This window comes from Sander lucioperca, chromosome 3 (genome assembly GCF_008315115.2).
Source record: "Sander lucioperca isolate FBNREF2018 chromosome 3, SLUC_FBN_1.2, whole genome shotgun sequence".
Classification (NCBI taxonomy): domain Eukaryota; kingdom Metazoa; phylum Chordata; class Actinopteri; order Perciformes; family Percidae; genus Sander; species Sander lucioperca.
This window is the reverse complement of record NC_050175.1, coordinates 32,675,886-32,687,233: the sequence shown is the minus strand read 5'-3', so window position 1 is coordinate 32,687,233 and position 11,348 is coordinate 32,675,886. Positions and strand designations below refer to the sequence as shown.

General features: G+C 43.9%; 1 long non-coding RNA gene across 1 annotated transcript; it reads left to right on the top strand.

Annotated features, from left to right (window-relative positions):
• Window positions 1–1,765: 1,765 nt before the first annotated feature.
• On the top strand, window positions 1,766–10,999 carry LOC116050780. The gene is made up of 3 exons (XR_004105173.2): window positions 1,766–1,954; window positions 5,970–5,979; window positions 10,989–10,999. It is a non-coding gene; the product is annotated as an uncharacterized LOC116050780 (long non-coding RNA).
• Window positions 11,000–11,348: the final 349 nt, after the last annotated feature.

Here is an 11,348-nt window from a genome sequence, read left to right as displayed (position 1 = left end):
CATCGCTAAACACTCAAAATGGCCGCCAGTTTTTCTTTTAATACCTTTTCATCTTTAAGGTGGTACAGACCAAATTTGAAGTCCATTGGATGAAATCTCTAGGAGGAGTTTGTTAAAGTAGAGCACCTTGACTTTTAGGCGTACTTCCTGTTGCCACTAGGGGGCGCTATGACTTTGAGTCAATTTTGTCCGGTAAATGTGCTCAGAGTTAGAGTCTTATGAATCATGAAAAGTTTCGAACCAATTGGGCAATGTACACTCAATTTACACCCACTTCCTGTTTCGATGGCGAAATACACAAAATGACCGCCCCGCCACGGCCATGCCCTATGACGAAAAGTTTTTCTTTTCATCTTTAATGTCTTAAGATGGCACAGACCAAATTTGAAGTTGATCGGATGAAATCTCTAGGAGGAGTTCGTTAAAGTACGACATGTGGAAATGGCCAACATTTCGAACATTCAATTCAAAATGGCGGACTTCCTGTTGGGTTTAGGGTATGGCTCCAATGACGTTTCTTGTACGTCGTGACATGGTACATATGTGTACCAAGTTTCGTTAGTCTATGTTAAACGTACTGCAGGGGCTCAATTTTTTAAGTTTTGTAGGGGGTGCTAGCGAGCCATTTTTGTGGGCCTATTCCCGAAATCCTTAAAATACGTAAATTTTCACCAGACTTGATACGCCTGCCAATTTTGGTGAGTTTTTGAGTAAGGTAAGCCCCTCAAAAAGGTAATTCATTTGCTGTAATAATAATTCCTTCAGTTTCAATAGGGCCTTTGCCACTGTCGGCGCTCGGGCCCTAATAATAATTCCTTCAGTTCTAATAGGGCCCTAAAAAGGGGTGGGGGGATGCAGCTGAAGCCTGACAAGATGGATTCTCGTGTGATCTTGTGATATCAAGAGAATCCAGCTGCCGTGCCGTGCATACACAGCTATTGCGGAATCTCTGTGTGAGTGGACTTGAAACAGCTATCCAATGGACAATCCAAAAGAAACGGACAGAACCATGAACCAGCCTTCAGCAGCAGTGTGAGTTGCAGTCTGAAACATGTTCATGTGGGGAAGAAGCACGTGACCACCCGCTGTGGTTGCAAGAAATTGAGCTCCGGCACCCACCTCCGTATTTCACTAAATAACCAGGTCTATTACTTTTTCTTCGACGCCAAATCGTTTGGTCTGTTATCACGGTGACTCGGTGAAACGCCTGCAGGCACGAATGAGCGGGTCTCGTTGTCGCCTAAACTATTTACTCGTTCAGAGAAATTTGCTAGCATGTCGGCGGCTAATGGAGTGGTGGCTAACGGAGCAACTGACGTGAACATGTTCTCTAATATGGAGGAATTAATCGACTGGGTCTTGGAGAAGCAGCTAAGTGTGCTTAAATGCAGGAAATCATGGTATGTGAACCGGACCAATCTGACTGCGTCACATTTACGATCCAGCGGCTTCGGATGCCTGAAGGGACACAACACAAGCTGCACGCTGAACGCAACTCGGACGTGTTCATCTGCCGCGCTGCCCTGGGAGCGACCCACGGAGGGAGAGAGTTCGCCTTCGCTGCAGCCGTGGAGCCGAGTGTTTTCTGGCTGGAATTAGAAGAGGAGGAGGACGCGCTATATGCATGGATTACCCCGTGCCACGAGGAACCGGAGGGCGGCGGTGGGACTTTGCGTTCAATGCTGGGGCCGCGACTGGAGGACTGGACTACTGGAGGATTAGGTGTGTGGACTAACAGTATTTGGGCCACTGTACCGAGTTTGACTGGAGGACGCTGTGTGTAAGTTACTATCTATACTTTTGAGGACACTTAATCGGGCTGAAAAAAAAGGGAACATGATGAATCCTGAGGATGTGCTATGTAAGTTTCGTAACTAAGCTTTAAAGGGACACTTAACCAGACTGAAAATACATGATAAATACTGGCTGGTAATCCTAAAGATACTGTATGTAAGTTTCGGATCCGAGCTTTAAAGGGACACTTAACTAGACTGAAAATACATGATAAATGCTGGCTGGTCAGTTTACAGTCTGTTTGTTGACATTTAAGCTAGACTGAAAGAACATGAGGGATACCGTCTGTTCAGCTCATAGTCTGCTTATTGCTCCAACTAGATTGGTCTGTTTTTCACATAGCTTAGTCCAGAAATAGTTCGAAGGTGTTTATAATATTGTTCATGTTTAACATAAGAATTCACTAGACCTGTTTCAATTAACCTGTGACTTAGACTAGGAGGTTTAGTTTTGAGCTGGAGTTTTGCGCAAACTGCGTTTGATGTGGTCGAGCATCTTACAAATAGGGGAGGGGGTCTGCGGTCTCAGAGGGTTAGGGGAATTATTTTACTTTTTATGTTTTTGTCACACCTTGCTCAGAGCTAACAGTTCACCCTTTGCTAGAGATTTGTCAGAAAAATCCGGTATGGTACTCGAGACACGTATGCGTGTAAATTTTGAAGATGGCTGAGCTTTCAATCCTTTCAGTTAACATCAGGGGGCTAAACGGGCTGATCAAACTAGCTAAATTCCTGGACTATTTAAGAAGGAAAAACATAGACGTGGTGCTTATACAGGAGTCACATTTACGTAAAAGAGATATAAATCGTCTACAAAATAAATACTTTAAGGTTGCTGCCTCATCTAGTGACGACACCAAAACCAAGGGCTCCATCGTGTTGCTGTCGCGGAAATGTGCACTCACCGTAGACAAAAGCAGTAAAGACATATCAGGCAGGATATCTTATATATGTACCACAATAAGGAGTAGGAAAATAGCCTTTGTTTCGGTATATGCACCGGCTACATATGATGAAAGTTTTTTCCAACGCCTAACCAATGAATTGCTCTCTCTCAACGAATATTCATTAATCATAGGGGGTGACATGAATGCAGTACTTTAAATCAGGATAGATCAGGGATCAATCACACGAAAGCCCAAAAACGCATATCGGACATGTTTAAAGCAGTTGTGGAATCCCACTATCTTACAGATATATGGAGGATGCACAATCCTACTTGCAAGGATTACACCTTCTTTTCCACACGCCACCTCACCCACTCCTGCATTGATTATGTGTTGTGCTCCAGTGAGCTTAAGACAATGTTTCACACGATAGCAATAGAACCAGCAATTCTGTCTGATCACAATGCGCTGATAACCAAATTCCGTTGTGATATGTTAGGAGAAAGATCTAGGAGATGGCAATTTAATAATTCCCTTCTCCAGAACACAGCTTTTGATACAGAATTTAGAACCAAACTGGCTGAATTTATATCAATTAATACCGACTTTTTTTTCTGTCAGTTTCTGACCCTGCATATACATGGCAAGCAACTAAAGGATTTATTAGAGATTTTACATCCTCCTTCGTGGTCAATTTGAAGAGGAAAAGAGAGGCAAGGATAGCAGAGTTGGAAGAACGCTGTAAATCGTTAGAGCAATCTCTTAAGACTTGTTTTTCTAAATCTACACAAACTCTTCTAGTCACAAGTCGAACAGAGCTGAATGATCTTCTAAGGAGAGCTGAGTTCATAAAGCACAGAGTGAGGCAAAATTACTATTTTAACGGCTTTAAACCAAGCAAATTGCTTGCTCTGAAATTAAAACAAAGCGAATCCAGACCTACTATCAACAGCATCTGCACAGACCGAGGTATCTCAACAAATCCTAAGGATATCAGCGCCACTTTTCAATCCTTTTACTCAAAGTTGTGCCAGAAGTTCCTAAAAGAACTAAACTTTTCTGCCTCTTCTTTTTCTTTTTCTGCCTCTAAGGTTATCGGTTGACCCAGTTCTTCTGCCTCTTCTGGGTCCAGAAGAGGCAGAAGAACTGGGTCAACCGATAACCTTAGAGGAACTTAAATCAGCAGAACGTAACATGTTGGCAGAGCAGCACGTTACAGCGGCTACTCGTTGTGAACCCTATTTTCATAGCACCGAACGTGGAGGAAAAAGAAAAGACGAGAGACGTTCTGCTGCTTCTCATGGCACTCACACTGCAACTGCAATCAGCTGCGTGCAGGAGACTTTTATTAACCACGCCCACAGACAGGTGGGCAGTGTTCATCACAAATTAAATCACAAATAAAGTTTACCCATCATTAATGAAAACACAAATAACAATTCATAATACCTTCATTCACAATGGACCGTATAAAGTGGTATATCTACAAAGTGGTTTATATACACGTTTACACCTCTGTCTAATGACAGGATTCTTAGCTAAAACAATTGTGCCTTGGTTGTCCTCATACAGCTTAGGTAGTGCATACAGATGTTTATCAATGCCATCTAAAAGTTGTGTGAGTTACAGACACTCTTGGATAACCATCCATGGTATGGCATGGTACTCTGCCTCACAAGTAGACAGTGCTACAGTGGGCTGCTTTTTGGTCTTCCATGACACTAAAGGTCTGCCCTTCGTCAGGCTTACACAATACCCAGTTGTACTTCTTCTATCATTAACATCACCAGCCCAATTCGCATCACTGTAAGCTTGTATGCCCAGGTTCTCATCACATTTCCTGTAACACTACTCCTTATCCCTTGTGCCTCTTAGATACCTCAACACATGTTTAACTGTATCAAAGTGGTGTTCAGTAGGTTCAGTAAAATACTGTGACACTTTGCTTACAATAAAACTCAAATCCGGTCTTGTACTGACAGTCAAATAAATCAGTGGCCTCTCTGTATCTTGAAACATCACTCATCAATGCAGCATCATCTGTGTAGTTCAGTTTTTGGTCACAAGGTTTACAATCTTGCATGTTGAACCTTTCCAGGATTTTCCCAACATACTTTGCTTGTACCAATGTACAAGCAAAGTATGTTGGGAAAATCCACAGTCGTCGCGCTGGTTAAAATCAATGCCAAGAAAAAATCTTAGTTTGCCCAAGTCCTTCAATTTAAACCTTGCAGTAAGCATGTCCTTCGTAACATTCATAGCATTTTCATCACTTGCTGCAATTATTAAGTCATCGACCCAAATTACCATGATCACCTTCTCATGTTCTCTTTGCCTTGTGTAAATACAGTGGTTGGCCTGGTTTTGTAGAACTTGTTTTGTGTCAGGTACTCATGTAACAACTTGTTCCAATTTCTGCCCAATTGTTTTAGCTCATATAATGACCTCTCTAGCTTGCACACCAACTCTCTGTCTGTGTGAGATTTTAACTGTACCCTTCCGGCTGTTCCATGTAAATCTCACAGTCAATGGGATGTTTGATTAAATAGGCAGTCTTCACATCCATTTGGTGTAAAATCTAATTTTCCTGTGCTGCTTTCTGCATTAAAACTCTGACACTAGTCATGTTAGCGGTAGGAGAAAATGTCTCCTCTAATCCACACCTATTGTTTGACTGTACCCCTTTGCAACATATCGAGCCTTGTACTTCTCAGATCCATCAACATTGGTTTTAATAGCATACACCCATCTACCCCCCACTGCTTTCTTACCCTCAGGCAAGGTGGTCAGGGTAAATATGTTGTTCTCTCTAAGTGAATGCATTTCATCATCCATTGCTTTGACCCACTCTCTTGATTTATCTGAGGTTACAGCTTCTGTAAATGAAACAGGTATGTTACACATCACTCGGTAACAGTAATCTGTTACTCTGGACTTGATCAGCCTCCTCCTCAGACATACATTTAGACACGTTGCAATCTGTGTATCTGTCTGGCCTTCTCCTCTCTCTAGAAGGGTATCGGCTAGACCCAGGCTCACACTTGACCCCAACCGTCTGTGGTTGGTGGTGGCTCCCTTCAAGTTCATGTTCTACTGCAACACGGTGATCTGGACTTCTGGTATGAAGTCATCATCCTTAGGTGTAAAATTAGTCTGTGTCTGTCGTGGCATGAGATACAGATCCAAGAGATCCAAATCAGTCTGTGTCTGTCGTCTGACTTGGCTACAAACTTTACCAGTCTGTGCTTCTGCACTTTCTTACTGACAGGAAAGTAGACAATGTATGCAGGACTGTTTTTGTCGTACCCGATAAAAACACATTTTTCACACCTCGGATCAAGTTTTCGCTTGTTTGTAAACAAAACACTCTGATCCAAACCTTGCATTCTCGACAAGTTGGGCCGTCTTCCTGTCATCATTTGGACTGGTGTCTGCCCTGTGCGTTTATTAAAACACCTATTTCTAACCACAGCAGCAGTCTGGACTGCATAAGTCCAAAGTTGTTTTGGCAAACCACTTTCAGCATTAGCATGCACCTTGCCATGTCAAAAAGTGTGCGCCAGTTGCGCTCAGCAGTCCCATTTTGGTGAGGAGAGTAAGGTGCTGATGTTTGATGTCTGATCCCATTTTTAATGAGCAAAGTCTGGTACCCTTGTGAATTCAGTACCATTATCAGATCTGATGCATTTCACCTTGCCGTATCGGCTGTATCAGCTAGAAACTTCTCTGTAGCTAGGACTGTGCCACTTTTGTTCTTTAAGAAATACACAAACACTGTACCGAAAAAATCATCAGTAAATGAAAGTGCATATCTGTACCCATCTCTAGACTCTGGGTGAATTGGTCCTGCCAAGTCTGTGTGTACCAGCTCAGAGGGGTTTCAGCCTTTACATCAGGGTCTTTATTTCATGTCTGGTAAAACTTCCCCTGAGTGCACACTTCACAATGTAGAGGTTTGTTTGAACTTTTAATTTTCATACCGTCCACAACATCTGGTAACCTCTGAATGTCATTGTAATTACAGTGCCCCTGTATCTCATGCCATGTCTGCATATCATGACAACCCTTGCATTGATCATCACATTCATCGTCATCATCATTATTTACTGTGTGCAAATAGTCTATCATGTACGTGAATATGGAATTTGGTACCGTCTTTGTGGATCAGAACGTCCTTCCCTTTCTTGAAGATCACGGTCGCTCCGCTGGCAGTAGCTGCTGTCACAGATAAAATGTCTTGTGAGAAGGATGGGATATACAGCGCCAGTCTCAGCGTTGCGTTCAGGTGTCTTCCTTTGCTGTCTATCAGACAGACTTCTGCATCACCTCGGCGCTCTGCCACGCCCACGCACTGCTTGCCGTTCGCCAGCTCCACGCAGTGTGTCTTGGTCAGGAACCTGTCATCAAACCTCTTAAACTTTGCAAAGTCTGTGACAATGTGCGAGGTTGCCCTGCAGTCGACCATCAGGCACCTCATGTCGACTCCTGCTGCCTCCTCACTCACTCTGAAGGCATACTCCATTTCCTGGTCATCTGTCTCCCTGGAGACTTTACGTGCGTCGTCTCGATTCCAGCGCTGTTTCCGTCTGCAGGTTGTGTCCCGGTGAGTGGTGCTCTTGCAGTGACTGCACCATAGTTTACACGGGAGCGTGTCTATGTTCCCCGGGTCATATGTTCCCTGGGTCCTATGTTCCCCTCTTTGTATGAGACTGGGGAACATAGGACCCTTTTTCAAAAAAAGGGTCCTATGTTCTGTTACTATGTTCTGTTACTATGTTCTGTTACTATGTTACTATGTCCGGTCTGTTACTTTTTCCACCATTACTGCCAAATTCCATGGCAAATAGGCCTATGTAGGCCTACGGACTGTTTGACGCGCATATGCAAATAGGCCTAACCCTAACCCTTTTTTCTAAAAAAGGGTCCTGTGTCGCGTGGATCGCGAATGGTTTGAAGGACTCTGGCAAACCTTTCAAAATCATCGCTACCAATAGTCCGTCACTTAATATTTCACCGGCATTTCTTAGCGCTGTGATCGCGGTCTCTGCCCGGATCACGTACTCCGTCACACTTTCACTGTCTGACTTCACAAGTGAAGTCAGTTCAGTATAGAGGCTTATGATGCGTGGCTTTCCTTTACCTTGATAGTAGTCTCTTAAAATCTTTAGGGCTGCCCGCCCGTCATCGGCGGCCTCACGCATCACCAGCGACAAACTTTTATCGTCCAGAAACTGAATGAGTTCAGCATAGGCCTCGGCATTCTTTCTCACATCTTCTAGCAGCTCAGCTGCTAGAAGATGAGTGGGTCTTGTGATCAGTGTGTGAGTGATCAGTGGTGGGCTCTGTTAAAATAGTGTCCACCCTTGCAAACGAAGGTGACCCAAGAATTTCGCTTCCCATAACTCATAACTCTTTTCATCTCCATCAAATAGGAGGCTACCGTGGCGGCTCGTATCTGCAGCCTGTCCGCTCATGGTGCTAACAGCATGCTAATTATCACCGGTACACCGGTGGGAACACGCTCTAAAACTGTCTCTGGGTTTCTCTGGGCCCATAACCTGTTGGCAGAGCAGCACGTGCTGCAGAGAAAAGCATTTATGAAACACTAAATCAAAGCTGTATATGGAGGTAAGGAGGGCAACAGTCGATCAAAAAATTGTAGTTTGCAAGAGCGGCTACTCGTTGTGAACCCTATTTTCATAGCACCGAACGTGGAGGAAAAAGAAAAGACGAGAGACGTTCTTGCTTCTCATGGCACTCACACTGCAACTGCAATCAGCTGCGTGCAGGAGGACTTTTATTAACGCCCACAGACAGGTGGCTCGTCAGTATTTATCACAAATTAAATCACAAATAAAGTTTTCTCATCATTAATGAAAACACAAATAAACATTCAATAATTGAGAGCACCATTCAACAAAAATTCAAGGGAAAACACCAGGGTTGGATGGAATTCCATCAGAACTTCTTCTACAGTATTTTGACATATTAGGACCTACCATTTTACAAGCTTTAACTTCAGCCATAGAGATGGGTACTTTCCACCAACAAACCAACACCGTGCTGATTTCCGTTATGCCAAAGAAGGGTAAAGATCCTACGGATTGCTCAAATTACAGGCCCATCAGCCTCATCGGGACTAATATTAAGTTTTATTCCAAAGTCCTGGCTCTCCGCTTAGAGTGCTTTATCGAGAAGCTAGTCTACCCCGACCAATCAGGTTTTATACCCAAGCGTCATGCTGCAGACAATATACGCAGACTATTTTATGTAATAGAAGAAGCCAAAAACCTTCGACAACAACGGCAGCAGTTTTATCAGTGGACGTGGAAAAGGCTTTCGACCGCCTAGAGTGGAACTACTTGTGGCAAGTAATGGAGAGGCTTGGTTTGGGGGCCAAATTTATTGACATGGTGCGTACTTTCAACCCAGTTTCACGACAGTTCGTGTAAATTTCACGTTATTTTTAATCTATTGATACGTGTTCACGGGCACGTTTTTCTCATTTTTTACGTGTAAATGTCACGTTATTTTTACGTGTTCACGGGCACTTTTTTCTCGTTTTTTACCGGGAGACGGCCAAAAAGGATGCCCCATATGCTGGGAGGCGGCCGCAGGCGGGAGACGGCCGGGAGACGCGCGACAATAACGGGATGGCGGAGGTTGGGTTTAGGAAAAACCCTACGGGGAAAGGCCGCCTCACACCCCGGGAGACGGCCGCGGGGGACGGCCGCGGGGGACGGCCGCTGGGGACGCGCCACAATAACGGGATGGCGGAGGTTGGGTTTAGGAAAAAAACTACAGGGAAAGGGCGCCTCACACGCCGGAAGACGGCTGCTGGGGACGCGCGACAATAACGGGACGGTTGTGATTAGGAAGACTACGGGAAACAAAACGCCACATGCGGGACGCGAACCCCGCTACCCGGGTGAAAGTCCTGTGTTGTTTGACCCATCCACTACCCCGACCAACCTCCCTACCATTTTCGTGCTGTGGCCATGAAATATGCTTCCCATTGAAATACATTACTTCACATTTTCGTGCTGGCCACCACTTAAAAAACGAGAAAAACGTGCCCATGAACACGTATCAATAGACTAAAAATACACGAACTCTGTAAATGTCGACCATCAGGCACCTCATATCTCAACAGTTCACCCTTTTCTTGTCAGTAAACAACAGTTTAGATGCTTTTCAGTCAGGTTTTCGACCACACCACAGCACTGAGACAGCTCTTGTTAAAGTCTTTAATAACATCCACTCAAATACAGATAGTGGCAAAACTTCAGTCTTGGTGTTACTTGACCTTAGTGCTGTATTTGACACGGTCGACCATGACATATTACTAGACCGATTGAAAAACTGGGTTGGCCTTTCTGGCTCAGTTCTAAACTGGTTTGAATCCTATCTAAATAATAGAGACTACTTTGTGTCTATAGGCAATAATGTATCTGAGTATACAAAAATGACATGTGGAGTTCCCCAAGGCTTGGTTCTGGGACCTCTTCTGTTCAACATCTACATGCTTCCACTGGCTCAGATTATGGAAAACAATAAGATAAGTCACCATAATTGCCATTGCCTTGCCTTGCCTTGCCTTACCCCCACCAATAAATTTCTGGAAGAAACTTGATACCTTAATTCGGCAATATATTTGGAATAATAAACAACCTAGGCTAAAATACTCTACCCTGCAACATACCTCAAACACGGGAGGCTTGGCCCTCCCCAACCTTAAAGTGTATCACAGAGCCTTTCAGCTACGGGCCCTCAGAGTGTGGATGGACCCCACATCTACAGTCCCATGGAGAGAAATAGAGCAAAACCTCACTGGAAGTCTAAGACTGCAAGACCTTGCCTTTGCAGATGTGTGTCCAAAAAAGTGTATGCTATTATCACCAACACACTGACTAACTTTAAACAGGTGGAGGAGCAACTATGCTACATCAACAAGTGGCATTTGAACACCCCAATTTGGCACAATACACACTTAATGTCTGGTAATAAACCCTTTGCTTGTAAGCAGTGGAGTGACAGAGGCATTTATACTGTAAACCAGTTATTCAATGAGAAAGGTATGTTGAGTTTTGAAGACCTAAGAGCTAGTTTTGAGGTCCCCAGGACATCCTTCTTTTTGTATCTGCGCTTAAGCTCAGCCCTAAAATGTTATGGAGTACCATGGGGAAACAGTCTTGAGGCTCACCCAGTTATTAAATGGTTTGTTGATTTTACTGTGAGAGGATTAGCATCCAAGATCTATGCTAAACTGTTGCAAGTATCTATAGGAGATATAACAAGGAAATGGGAGCGAGAGCTGAGCCCTGAGGGGAATGCAATTAATTGGGAGACAGTTTGGGACAACATTTTCCATTGTTCCAAGAACCCAAATCACCAGCAGATCCACTTCAACATATGTCATAGGACATATTAGACTCCTCAGAAGAGATACGTCTCTAAAGTCATTCCAACTCCCTATTGCACGTTCTGTCAGCCTGAACAAACTGGAACTTTCCTGCCTATGGTTTGGGAGTGTGAACAGGTGCATGAGTTCTGGAATAAAACAACATCAATAATATCTGATGTGATAGGATGTCGACTTCCCACTGATTTCGACTTCCCACTGTTTTGTTACTTAATGACAACTATAAATTACACCTGCTTGGAGACA